Below are 14,362 nucleotides of genomic sequence, written 5' to 3'. Positions count from 1 at the left end.
CTCCGCGGCATGTGGGATCTTCCCGGACCGGGGCACGAACCCGTAGCCCCTGCATCGGCAGGTGGACTCTCAATCACTGCGCCACCAGGGAAGCCCAATCATGCACTCTTGATAGCACTCCAAACTCACATTATGAGCGCGCACGCACGCGTGCACGCGCACATGCACAGACGCGCACGCACGCGCACGCACGCACGCACGCACACACGCGCACACACACACACCCGAACACATCTCCCCTTCGGCTCTGTTGAAAAGCCTGGATTAATATAATGGAACTTCCTCTGCCTTATGGACTAAAATAACTCTGGTATCGCCCTTCTGGATGGATTTTAATTAGGAAAGACACAGCATTTAAATTATGCTTATTATTTGCAGTTGCTTGCTGTGGGTTTAGGAAAAGGCAATGGAAGTCATGTGAGCTGGAGTTTTTAATGGGATGCCTCTGGAAGGGAAAAAATGCCAAGGGCATTTTTAATCTTTTCTCCCCTTGTAATCATCCTGGCTGAGAAAAGAAGTCCAGGTTCTAATATCATCATCTTCATCATCACTAATATTCCTTGAGCTCCTACTCCATGCCAGAATCCAGCTGATAAGCATTTTATATGTATTGTCTTATGTAGTCAAAAGAATTAGAATTTGACCAACAGAACCTATTAGGGACCATCCATTTCTAGGGGAGACCAGGGACAAACCCTTAGTATGAATCAAGGGTTCCTTTCTTCCCTGGAGCTGCCAGGTGCCTATCATAGTACCTGCTAAGAGTACATATGTGATGAATCGATGTATCAATAAATAAATGACTGAATGTAGTAGATGTGCTCAGAATGAATCGGATGCAGAAGAAGCGTGTGTGGGAATAGAGTCCATCGCTCCTTGGGGCTGAGTCCTGGTCACAGACCTTGCTTTTGAGTAGATCAGACAGGCAATGCATTGTTCCATTCTCCAATGGATGGATCACGTGATGGTGGGATTTAAAATTTGGAAGAATAGAGAGAATTTCTCTCCCCAAAAGGTCTATTGGTATCTCAAAGGGGATAAACTTCCAGGCCACAATTATGATTTTAGGCAAGTTGTTAAACTCATCTGATTTTCCATTTCCTCAACTGTAAAGTGGCTGTGATAGTAATATCCACCTCAGGTAGTTTTCTGAGGATAATAAAAGATCAGATATGTAGCTAAGGAATGGGGGCTCCAATATATTAAATGGCTTTCGCATCATTACTCAATCATTCAACAAATAGTTGATTATCTATTATGGTCCATACCCTATTCTAGATGCTGGGGATACGACAGTGAAAGGGACAGACCAGGCTCATTAGCGGGTCAGGGGAGGCAGACAATAAACAAATAAAGTAAATAATTCCAGATTACAACAAATATGAGAGTAAAAGAAAGCAGAGTGAAAAGGCTGTGCTAGAGTAGGGTGGGGAAATTTATATGAGATCCTCAAGGAAGAACTCTAACAAAAAAGTACCTGTTAAGCTGGGATCTGATTCATAAGAGGGAGAAGCCATGCAACTGGTGAAGAGCAGTTCGGTCAACAAAAACAGCAAGTGCAGAGGCCCTGAGGCAGAGAGGACATTACCGCAATGTGGAAACAGAAGGTCAGTGAGCTTGGTGAGTGAGGAGGAGGGGGTCCAGCAGAGAGCTAGACAGGTAGGCAGATGCCAGATCATGGGAGGTGTTACAGGACTTGGTGAGGAGTTTGGATTTTATTCTAAATGCAGTGAAAATATTTGGAAAGTTTTAGTAGGGGAGTAGCGGGTTCTAATTTACATTTTTAAAAGATCCCTTTGGCTGCCATATGGAGGATGAATTATAATGAGATGTATGTGGAAGTTAAGTAGAATAGTTGAGGGCAGAGGTGATGGTAGCAGGACTATGGGACAGTGACTCAAAGGAAAAGCTTGGGTCCAGGCAGTAAGGGAACTGGAAAAAGAGCCTGGTCTGCTGCAGCACCTGCCCTTCCGGCCCACTGTGTGCAGAGAGAAATATTCCTGCTTTTCTTTTCTTTTAAGTAGATTTCCCATTTAACAGTGTTTCTTGCAGAGCCAGGAGGTCCCTGGGAACTGCTAAGGTCCACACCTGAGCAAAATTAGCGTGCTGGTGTGATACGCATTCATCAGTGTCTCCACAGTTCACTCCCCCTCAGTGCTGGGCCTGAAAGGGTCCAGGAGGCCCCAGGAAGGGCAGGGAAAGAGGGACTGCTGGGATCCCAGGGCTCCTGCAAAGTATGGGGTTTCTCATCCGTAAGGTGCAGATCTGAGGAATACACAGTAGGGGTTACAGCCCATTCCCACATAAGAGTAGCAAGCTTGCTGGCAGCACAAGGAGAGAGACCCATGTGGAGGGTGCTGGGGGGCGGTGAGTGGGAACCCATGGCCTCTTTGTTCGTGAGTCCATCTCCCCCATGGGAGAGTAGTCTCTCTGAAAGTGTCTTACTGACTTTTGCATCCTTGGACCATATCAAAGGAATTGGTAGGCAGTTAGCAAAGACTGCTGAACAGTTAGATGTATGACATTTCTAGAAGCACACAGCCAAAGAATTGCTCCAAGTTGGATGATAAGAATTTGTAAATCAGTAAGTCCTGGGATTCTAAGCCATTGTTGGTCACAGACCCTTTTGAGAAGACAATGATATCCATGGACACTTTCCGCAAAATTCCACATATAAAAATTCTTCTAATATGCAATTTTTTTAACAGATGGGAAAAATGGAGGAGCAGAAAACAGAAGTGACTTATCCAAAGCCGCCAAACTTGTCTATGACAGTCATACCCGGAAGCCCAGTTGCCTTGACTCTCCCATCCTGTGCCTGGGCATGTGGACTCTTCCACAGATGTCACACGGAGGGTACAAAGATAACAATCAGAACCATTCCAAGAACGGAGAGTTCTTAGAACACAGCTGATTGCAGAGATAGTAAGCTACTGCCTGGGGCTGCATGATCACCTACGCCTATCCTGGGCAGGCTGGGAAGAGCCCATCGGGTATTCAAGTCCTGAAAATGAATGACTACTCAATTGTCTCTGAGAGTGAGGCAACAATACCAGGTGTGTGTTCAGGAATCCAAACCTAATTGTAACCACTAATGAGCTCATTTTCAACCTCCTGGGTGTAAACACCTCGAAGCAGCAAAGCTCCATCTTTACATAGAGGTTTATTTAGGACAGAGTCACAGGGCAATGCAGGGACTTGGGCCTGTCCCGTCTGCTAGGTTTATCTCACCCCCTCCCACGGGGGTGGAGGGGGAGAGAGAGAGAGAAAGAGAGAGAGAGAGAAAGAGAGAGAGAGAGAGAGAGAGAGAGAGAGAGAGAGAGAGAGAGAGAATGTGTTGGAAGAAATGAAAGAAGAGGAGGAATTAGTATACGATTCCCTAACAGTTCTCTGGGTCTTCACGGCCTAAAAACGCCTTCTCAATGTTACGTCACAGAATCCCGCAGCACTGGTTGTAATGGCTGAGAAGACCCGGAGAAAAAAAAGGAACATTCCCTGTAACCATCCTGACCATTTTCTTCCTTCAAGAGCCATAAGGCTGGGTTCTCAGGAAAAGAGAACAAAACAAAACACTCAAAAAAAGACAACCAGCTTCCCTCTGAGGATTGTCATTAAACACCAGATGTCCAGGAGGGAGACTCTAAACCAAAGCAGCGGTGTGGACAAGGTTGCTTCCAGCCTCTTCAGACTACAAGTCCTTGTGCCTTTCAGCCTGATGGCAGTTGCATCCCCAGCCCCTGCCCTTGATGGGTGGGGATGATCCCAAGGCTGTTGTTCTCTCCCCTTGTGGGCAGGCTCCCTCCCTTCTCCGGCCCTCCAGGCCTTTGGCAAATTCTGTTCAGTCTTATTCAGCTCAAATGTTATCCCTTCCATGTTGCTTTTATTCTTAGACCCACTCTTCCCTCTGTGCTGAAGATGAGGACGGCTAACATTTATGTGTCTATTGTGTATCCACCATGTGCTACATACAGTCTCCTAAGTCTCAGATCTAGGAATAGCTGGGCTTCTTCAGAACTCCTCTGCATTTATCTCAGCACTCTGAATCATAACTAACCATATTTCCTTTCTTACTGCCTTGGATGCTAAGAAGCTCAAAGCCAAATTTGTGCCCCATCACTAGCAATTATACAGACGCTTACGATGGGGGCTAAGATCCTAACCTTGTTTCTTGTTTTTTCTATCCTTGATTTTAAGACCTATTCTAAAAAAAAGTCAGTGGGCTAATTTCTGTTTTTGAGTGGGTAAATTCAAATCCTATCTAAAATGGGTCATGATACAAATAAAAAGTGAAAGGTACTGTATACACATTTCTGTAATTTTCATGATAATCTTTCGACTTGCAAGGCAAGTAGCGCTCAGAGAGTTTACATAACTTATTCAAGATCATGCAAGATCTTAAGTCAAAGAGCAAGGCATCATATCGACATCTGACAGACTTCAAAGCTCATGCCCTTGATAGTCATAATTGCTTATACTCACAGGTGTGCTTACTATGTAACAGGTTTTATGCTTATTATCCTAAGTATATTATCTCATTTATCCTTACAACAATCCTATGAAATAGCCACAATGATTACAAACTTTTTTTTTAACCCCACATTTGTTTATTTATTTATTTTTGGCTGTGTTGGGCCTTCGTTTCTGTGCGAGGGCTTTCTCTAGTTGCGGCAAGCGGGGGCCACTCTTCATCGCGGTGCGTGGGCCTCTCACTGTCGCGGCCTCTCTTGTTGCGGAGCACAGGCTCCAGACGCGCAGGCTCTGTAGTTGTGGCTCACGGGCCCAGTTGCTCCGCGGCATGTGGGATCTTCCCAGACCAGGGCTCGAACCCGTGTCCCCTGCATTAGCAGGCAGATTCTCAACCACTGTGCCACCAGGGAAGCGCGATTACAAACATTTTTGAGATGAAGAAATTGAGGCTCAGAGAGATCAAATGTTTGTCCGAGGTTGCTCAGCACTCTGAGATTCAAATCCACCTGCCTGAACTTTGAAACTCTGCACTCTTTCCAGGTTCTTTAACTTATAGTAGAGGTAAACATATAAAGAGCCAGAGTCCTAATTAAGTGTTTGACTTCTTTGGAATGCCCAACTGCCTGGTTATATCACAAAGGCTTAACAGGGCTTCCCTGGTGGCACAGTGGTTGAGAGTCCGCCTGCCGATGCAGGGGACACGGGTTCGTGCCCCGATCCGGGAAGATCCCACGTGCCGCGGAGCGGCTGGGCCCGTGAGCCATGGCCGCTGAGCCTGTGCGTCCGGAGCCTGTGCTCCGCAACGGGAGAGGCCACAACAGAGAGAGGCCCGCGTACCGCAAAAAAAAAAAAAAAAAAAGGCTTAACAACTGACAAATCCTAGTGGAGAGATGGGTGTCTGGCTGGAAGTAGGTATTTCTGAGTTTCACAGTTCTTCATGGAGCAGATGGGGATCAAAAACACAAAGTCTGTGTGCAATACTGGGTTTTAAATACCAGCCTGAGCGCTGACAGAGGAAGATAACTACCTCGCACCCAAGGGGTGGAAATGAAAGCCTTTGGAAAGGGCGGCGCTGCTCACAGGCGCCATCTAGCAGTAGAGGTGGGAAATTGCTCCCAGAAAGAAACCCACATACAAAATGGAATTCCCCAAAGCCTCTTGTGTTCTGAGGGCTTACTGCACGTATTTTTCTTTCATACCATTCCTGCAAGAGAGATATGATTATTTTTATTTTATAAATGAGAAATTTAAAACTCAAAGATATTAAGTAACTTGCCAAGATGTTTGACCATAGTGTGAGTAGCCTCTCTCAACCTCCACTCCCACGGGACCAGGTAAACTCTCAACAACAGTGCTCCTTAGGGGCTCCCGCCTTCTCCAGTCCCTCTCAGCTGGGATCACAGGTGCTCCACCCTCCACCTTGAGCCATTCGTGGGACAGGGGGGAGCCACGTCAGCAGTGGGATCACTAGGGATGTGCCCACAGTTGCCCGACTCATAGCACAGGACTCCTGCCCTGCGGGCTATGGCAGAAGCTCCACCCCCAAACTGCCGTCAGCTTAGCTGGGCCTTATTATGCTGTGCTACTCTCAGCAGCCCCCCTCGTAGGGAGTGGGGAATGCAGGTTTCTCCTTCTTCTGTCCACTAATCATTGACTAGGTGCTCTCATGATTACAGAAAGAAAAAAAAAAAAAAAAAAAGCCAGCTCTGGACCCCACCACAGCCCTCTGAGAGCAGTTTGGAACTCTGATCTTGTTGACTTCCCGTGACACCACACCTGGAACTATGGGGTAGCTGCCCAGGCTGCTTACACTGGAACCAGCCTCTGTAGCTAAGCCAGCTTTGCCCCCACCATGCTCCTCCTGGCCCTCTCTTCATCAGGAACAAGACTGCTGAGGATGCAGATGAATTCTCACCCAGTTGTTATTGTCCTTTGGGAAATATGTGAAGAGATGGAAAAGGGGCTAGGAACTTGAGGGCAGACCAACGTTGCCTCAATTTTCAAAAAGGGACAGTGATGGCTCCTTGATAGTTCACTAAGTATAACGTTCTTTAGAAAGAAATGATGTGTGAACAGTAAAGAAATAGTGAAACATGAGAGTTAGAAAATTTTGCTATGACTAAACCATGTAAAATTAACCAACTTTCCTTTTGAGAAAAAGTTGTCTTACGAGTAGATTTTGGAATGCTAGAGGCACAGTTTGGAAACAGGTAAGGATTCCAGAAGATTTTAATGGACTAAAGGTCCCCCTGGAGGGGTACCTGGTGAAGCACCAGAAGACTGGTCTGCGCTCTGACTCAGCCAGGGATGTCGTCCGTGACTGAAATGAAACTAAAAAGCACACTTACTGATGCAAGAGTCACAATTATTTGACATCTTGGAAAAACAACAATAAAGAAAAACGAAATTTAATTAGTGAAGGTGAAAAGTCTTAAGCCTCCTTAAAAACAATTAAATACAGGAAGGAGCAGCCAGCAGCTCCTGACAAAAGACTGCAGCTTTTGATGACTACAAGCCAAGTATGAGTGAGAATGTGATGCTGCTGCTTAGAAAGTCCTGCAACCAGGCTTCCAGTTTGCACAACGGCAGAGTCGAGACTTTGAAACTCTGCTCTTCCACAGAGCAATGAGAACACTGACCATTTGGTCAAAATGGTCAGAATCAGCATTTTCAGAACTCTGGAAATTAACCAAAGTCTTGCAACAATCTGAGTATTTTTTATGAAAAAATGCCTGAATCTCATCAAAAACAGTGTCCTTTGTGCATGTGAACTTGTCCTATTCCTATCTGCCTCCCTTAGATTTATATAAATATAAATATATAAATACATATATGAACTTAGCAATGTGCCTGGTACATAACCACCACTTAATAAATTTTACCTTATCAATAACGTTTCTTTTTTCCCTTCCTGTAGTAGTTCTGCCTCCAGATGCATCTACACATATGTATATGCATATATATGTAGGTGCATATACATAGTATTATACACAGTATATATGTATACACATAGTACCTACGTAGTATATAGTAGTTCTGCCTCCATATATGATCACTTGCTAGGTCTCCTTCATTTTTCTTTCCTAATTTTCACCTGAGCTAGAAAATCCTGGCAAAAGTAGCGGTCTCCTAGGTCCATGCTAGGGCTCCAATGTATAGGGCTGGGGCAGGCCGGGTTGCCTCTGGGGAGGAGAGGCAGATGTGAATTATAACCAAGGACCAGACCAAGATTAATGCCAACGGGGGCTCAGACCCTGAGCCTGTGCTGGTGTAAGACAATGGGCAGAGTGCAGGGGAGCAGGAGAAGTGGGGGGAGGAGGAAGGGAGTGATGTGCACACGCTGCAACGTGGACTGAGCAAGGCTGCCGGCAGCAGGTATAAGTGCTGGTCACCTTTCCGCTCCATCCTCTTCATCCTCATAGGCATGCTTTATCCTGTATCTCCATCCTGTCACTGTACTCTTTGGACAATTGCAGGTGTTTTCAAATTGTGCTACCCAGAGGTGCACCCAAGTTTTTCCCAACATTTGATTTGATTTTAAAAAACTATAGCCAATTCACCATTTGCGAGCTGTAAGAAGGTAAGAAAGAGGCCTAGTAGGTGAAGACCCAGGTTCCATACTCCTGTTTCAGTCAGAACAACAGCTTCATTTTTATTTCTCTTAACTACTGGGGTTTCTCTTAAAATTCAGCTTTATTAAGAGTTTTTGCTATAACAATGTTTGGCATCACATTGGTCTACTGCAACATTGCCAGGGCATCCCTGATTTTGCCACTTTTTTTTCCTGCACCCACTCTAAATAAATCATTCTAAGTGCTTCTTCATTAAGGTACCTCCCCCCACCCCGATCCAGAATATTTGTTGACTTTTTATCATCCTCTGAACAAATCAAATCCCCCGCTGAGCCCCTGGGCCCTCTTCAATCAGAATGAAAGGAATGGGGACCTCCCTGGTGGCGCAGTGGATTAGAATCCTCCTCCCAATGCAGGGGACACGGGTTCGATCCCTGGTCCAGGAAGATCCCACATGCCGCGGAGCAGCTAAGTCTGTGCGCCACATCTACTAAGCCCCCGTGCCACAACTACTGAAGCCCGCGCTCCACAGCAAGAGAAGCCACGGCAATGAGAAGCCCTTGCACCGCAACGAAGAGTATCCCCCGGTCGCCCCAACTAGAGAAAGCCTGTTCGCAGAAGTGAAGACCCAACACAGCCAAAAATAAACAAACAAACAAGTAAATAAATAAACAAATTTTTTAAAAAAGAATGAAAGGAATGGGGTGATGCCTGACACTGTTTAGAACACTTAGTGCATGGCAGGCACTCAATAAGTAAATACCAAATTATGATATTCGTTCCTTAAGGGAAGTTTTGCATCCTCCCAACTGCTAGAACACGACCTTGCACGCAGGACCTTCCTCTTCACGGCATAATTCCTTGTACACAGCTCAATTTCCATGGGGAAGCGACCTGGTGATGTTTAGGAAGGTCCCGAATTTTTATTTTCTGTGGAAAATGGTGTGGTGATGTTTAGGAAGTGCCTTCCACTTCCATCTTCTGTTGTCTGGAAAAATACCTACTTCTGGTTGGCTTACAGATGGAACTATTGGATTGACCTAACTGAATCCCTGGGGTGGTTCATCATTAACCTGGCTCTTGGTGCCCCCTTGTGGCAATCTGCCGCCATGCAGCGTTCAACAAGAGAGGGTGAGAGCCGTCCTTTAGTGGGTGGCGAACTCTGAGCCAAGTATCACACTAGGCTTAGCTCATTCATCCTCACCACACTCCACTGAGGTAGCTGCCATTGGTTTAATAACTCGGTCTTAGCAACATAGCTAACAAGTGGCAGAATAGAAACTTGCACCCAAGCTGGTTAGTCTGGGGCTTGTGCTGCTGACGGCTATGCTAACATGCCAAGAGACGTTTTGCTGGGCATATAAAGATGAATTCAGAGGCAGCATTTCTGGAATAAAGGAGTAGAAAGCTTGGCAGACCTTATCCCCAGCAAAATAACAATCGAACTGAGAATATTATTTAAAATAGTCATCATTGAAAATCTCTGGAAAGCGTCCTAAGGGTATACAGCAAAAGAGAAACATTCGTTCAAGAAAATCTATAATATCTCAATAAAAATCGTGAAAGTCTGTGGTGTTTGAGCCCCACTCTGCTCCATTAACCTCCCCACTAGCTCCAAGTTATGGAAGTTCTGCCCAGGGCAGGTACAGCCAAGGGCTCTATCTCTCCTGAGATCCCAGTCTGGAGTTGTGGTTTGACCCCAGAAGAGGCAGGATGCTGGTGCTTCTTGGCCTCCAGCCCCATTTTTTTTTCTTTTTTTTTTTGCGGCACATGGGCCTCTCCCTGTTGTGGCCTCTCCCGTTGTGGAGCACAGGTTCCAGACGCACAGGCTCAGCTGCCATGGCTCACGGGCCCAGCCGCTCCGCGGCACGTGGGATCTTCCCGGACCGGGGCACGAACCCATGTCCCCTGCATCGGCAGGCAGACTCTCAACCACTGCGCCACCAGGGAAGCCCCCCAGCCCCATTTTGCAGAAGTTGTATTGCAGATAGGCGCTCCAAGAGGACCAGGCCTCCCTCTTCTCATGTGGCCCCCCACCTTGTGGGGCGGAAGCTCTGCTCCAGGCTTGGCAAGTCAGGGTATTAGGGCCCTGGTTGCCCACACCCCAGCTCACTTGCAGGGCAGAGATTCTGTGCTGAGATGACAGGGGTTTCCACATCCCCCTCCCCCAGAACCCACTTGTAAAGCAAGGACATCACTCTGGGAAAAGGGTGTCTGGCCTAGCTCCAGTGCAGTGGTAGAGGGGTGCTGCCTAGTGGGAAAGGCAGGCCATAAGGAGGAAAACTTCCACAGCTCTGAGTTTATTTGGAATAAAGAGTGGAGAACTCCATGCCTAAGAGTGTTGTTGAAAATCCCCCTGATCTTTGTGGAGAGCAGTGAAGGAGGCTGATATCTGCATGATACAAGCAAAGTGGTGGAGCAGCCAGAAGCCTAACAGAGAAAACCAGGGAAAGAGAAACACAAAAGAACTCCCCGTTGATCACAGCCAACTCTGGGGGTCATGCTGCCCCTCGGGAGTAGTCAGAGCAGGATGAGGACAGAGGAATCACTGTGGACTCAGAGAGGAGCCATTCTGGAGTGGTGAGGGGAGAAAGCAGACCAGAACGGGCACGGCAGTGAAGGGAGTCTGAATGGGAAGAGAAGACCTGGAGACAGCCCACCCCTCTGAACTAAATGCCCCAGAGGAAGGCAATGCTTGTCTACACAGGTCTGGTCTGCCCAACAGCTGAGTCAGAACTGCGTCCAGCCATCCGCTGCTCTGAATACAGGACAACAAGCCCTCTGCAATGGCCTAGCTATTGATCAGCAATGGCATTTGTTGGGACCACAGAGACCCAGCTCCTCTTCCTCTTGCTAAGAAACACTTAGAGCCGTTCACTGGGGCCTTATTTAAAGATATTACATTGATAAATTAAATGGAAAAATATATCCAGCTTGCCTAGCACATAGGAAGGCTACTTTCCTTCCACTTCGATTATAAGAACACAATGAAACAATGGAGAACACACATTGCTCTAAAGAATTGTTTTTCCCTCTGAATTCTAAAATTGCAATAATTGTAATACTGAAATATTGCTATTGTCGATCCTAAATCACTCTCTTGGCATTGGCTGGAATTCCATTTGAAGTGAGTCTTTCCTTGGCCCCTACCAAATAGGCTTAGTGATGCAGCCTGGTCTAGAAGGTGTTCTCGCAGCAATAATGGTAATTACCACCCGTAGTGAGGTGCTCCTGCGTGTCACTTAGGTGCTGTGCTTGACATACATTATCCCCATTTTTCCAGAAACTCTGTGAGAAAGGTAATCAGCAGCCCAGCTTAATGGATGAAGAAACTGAAGCTTAGGAGAGTCTTGGCCAAGACTATTTTATTAATGATGAAATTCATAAATCAAAGGTTTTATTTGATGCCTGTCATGTCATTGGTGAAGCACAGCTAACCTTTGATTAGAATCTTCTGAAGAATTTTAAAGTTCTTTGAAACTGTTTCCTAAGCTTGGGTCACCGTGATCAAACACAAGAGGCATACAGTTGAAAATGGCAAGTGGAAATTCATGCCTCTCTTGTCTCTCTTGAACACTGCTGATTTTGATCAAAACATAGCTCCAGCTACGGGAATCTGCCCTTGGGTTTTCCCTTCTCCTCTGCCGCTGTCTCTCTGCGCAACCTCACTCATGCTTAGGGCTTTAACTGCCAACTCTATTCTGAGGACTTCTAAATCTTTAATTACAGTTCAGTCTCTTTCCTGAGTTCCAACCCACTTATATCCAGTTACTCATGAGCTGTCTCCTCCTGGGTGTTCCTAAGGGACCTCAAACTCAATATATTCCAAACTGAACCCATACCATTTTGTCCCAAGCAAGCATCACCTGTTCTAGTTTCCATCTACCCAGACAGCTGTGGCAGAAACCTGCAGTTCACAGAATTCTCCCACTCCCTGTCTCTCTTTTCCTGTTATCCTATTGGTGGCCAAGTCCTGTAGAGGGGAGATTCTCGGAGTAAGGTCTCCATATCACCAGCAGCAACAGCATCTGGAAACTAGTTAGAAATAAAGATGCTTGGACTCCATCCTCACTCAGAACCAGCATCTTTGGGGCTGGGACGCAGCAATCTGTGGGGTAACCAGCCCTCCAGGTGATTCTGATGACACTCTAAACTGACCTTCCTTATTATCTCCCTAATTTCTCCGTTCCTAAAGCTGCTAAGTCAGGCCCTCCTCTTCTCACAGCTGAATCATTTCAATCATTTCCTAACCGTGTACCTTTCTCCAGCCTTAGATCTCTCCACGCTTCCTCTCCTTTCCTGCCACAATGTTCCCTCAAAATGCAAATCTGATCATGTCTCTACCCTACATAAAATTCTTCAATGTTCCCCCAGTGTCTAAGTGGCACCGTCCCCAAGGAAATATGATGCGGGCTCATATGTAATCGTTTTCTGCGGCTACTAGAAATTTTTTTAATTAAACAAAAAAGAAGTTCATTTTTTTCCTTTTTTCTTTAATTTTTCTGGCCATGCGGCATGAGGGATCTTAGTTCCCCGACAAGGGATCGAACCCGTGCTCCCTGAAGTGGAAGCATGGAGTCTTAACAACTGCACTGGGCCACCAGGGAAGTCTCCAAAAGAAATTAATTTAAATAATATATTATTAAATCAAATATATCAAAAATATTATTTCAACATCTAAACAATATGAGAGTCATTAATGAGATACTTTACATTCTTTTTTTCATGCCAAATCATTGAAATCTGGTATATATTTTTACGCTTACAGGTGTATCTCAATTCAGATGTTAAATTTTCATTGAAAATACTCAATTTATATTTAGATTTCATAAAATTTACAGGTGAGTTGAAAGAGTAGGTGTACTTATCCAAGTCGCTCCAAACATACTTAAGGGTTTTTCAATAATTGAATTAACACCTTTAAAATTTAAATGAATTAAAATTAAAAATTAACTTCTCAGTCACACTACCACATTTCAAATGCTCTATAGTCACGTGTGGTTGTGCTACCGTGTCGGTCAGCATGGCTTAAAGGACAAAATCCTAACCCTCAGCCCTCCCTCCAGGATCTGGCTTCTTCCCCTGGTCTCCAGTCTCATCCCTGTCGCATCCCTGCCGCACAGAGTGATTCATTACAGGGAAGCACATTTCCTGAGATATTTCATGTCATTTCCTGCCTCAGGACCTTCCCCCACGAAACCTCCTCTCCCTCCACTGCCCTGTCCCTCATCTCCTTCTTCAGGTGGCAAAACCCACTCATTTTTTAGAGTCAGCCCAAGAGGCACCTCCTCTATTAAGCCTCCCACCTCTCCACCTCTCCCAGGACTGACCAATCCTTCTCTGAGCTGAACTGAACTGTATATCAACCTCTAAGACTCGCATGAATATTGAATTTTATTTATTTGTTCACATCTCTTTCTTTTGAGATTAAAAAAATTTTTTTATTTTCTATTGGAGTAGAGTTGAGTAACAATGTTGTGTTAGTTTCAGGTGCACAGCAAAGTGATTCAGTTATATATATACATGTGTATGTGTCCCTTGTTACTAGGGAGTGAACTCCTAAAATCTTGTTATTCATCTTTTTTATCCCTAGCACCTAGAACACCATCACTACTAGACATTAATAAATGTTGTTGAATGAACACATGATTAATACCCAAATTTGCGCCCTTTTGTTATCACATACTCCCCTCCATGGACCTGAAGGGCAGCAGTTCGCTGTCACTGAAGAACTAGTGCTCTTGTAATTGTCACATCATGGCAATTTCCCCAAAGCTGAAGGAAAGAGATAGGCTTTTCCTTTTTTTTTTTTTAACATCTTTACTGGAATATAATTGCTTTACAATGTTGTGTTAGTTTCTGCTGTATAACAAAGTGAATCAGCTATACATATACATATATCCCCATATCTCCTCCCTCTTGTGTCTCCCTCACACCCTCCTTATCCCACCCCTCTAGGTGGACACAAAGCACCGAGCTGATCCCCCTGTGCTATACAGCTGCTTCCCACTAGCTGTCTATTTTACATTTGGTAGTGTATATATGTCCATGCCACTCTCTCACTTCGTCCCAACTTACCCTTCCCCCAGCCCATGTCCTCAAGTCCATTCTCTACACCTGGCCTTTAACCTGTCCCTCCCCTAGGTTCTTCAGAACCTTTTTTTTTTTTTTGATTTCATATATATGTGTTAGCATACGGTATTTGTTTTTCTCTTTCTGACTTACTTCACTCTGTATGACAGTCTCTAGGTCCATCCACCTCACTACAAATAACTCAATTTCATTTCTTTTTATGGCTGAGTAATATTCCATTGTATATATGT

Source organism: Physeter macrocephalus, chromosome 14, assembly GCF_002837175.3.
Source record: "Physeter macrocephalus isolate SW-GA chromosome 14, ASM283717v5, whole genome shotgun sequence".
NCBI lineage: Eukaryota > Metazoa > Chordata > Mammalia > Artiodactyla > Physeteridae > Physeter > Physeter macrocephalus.
This window is presented reverse-complemented; position numbering follows the sequence as displayed.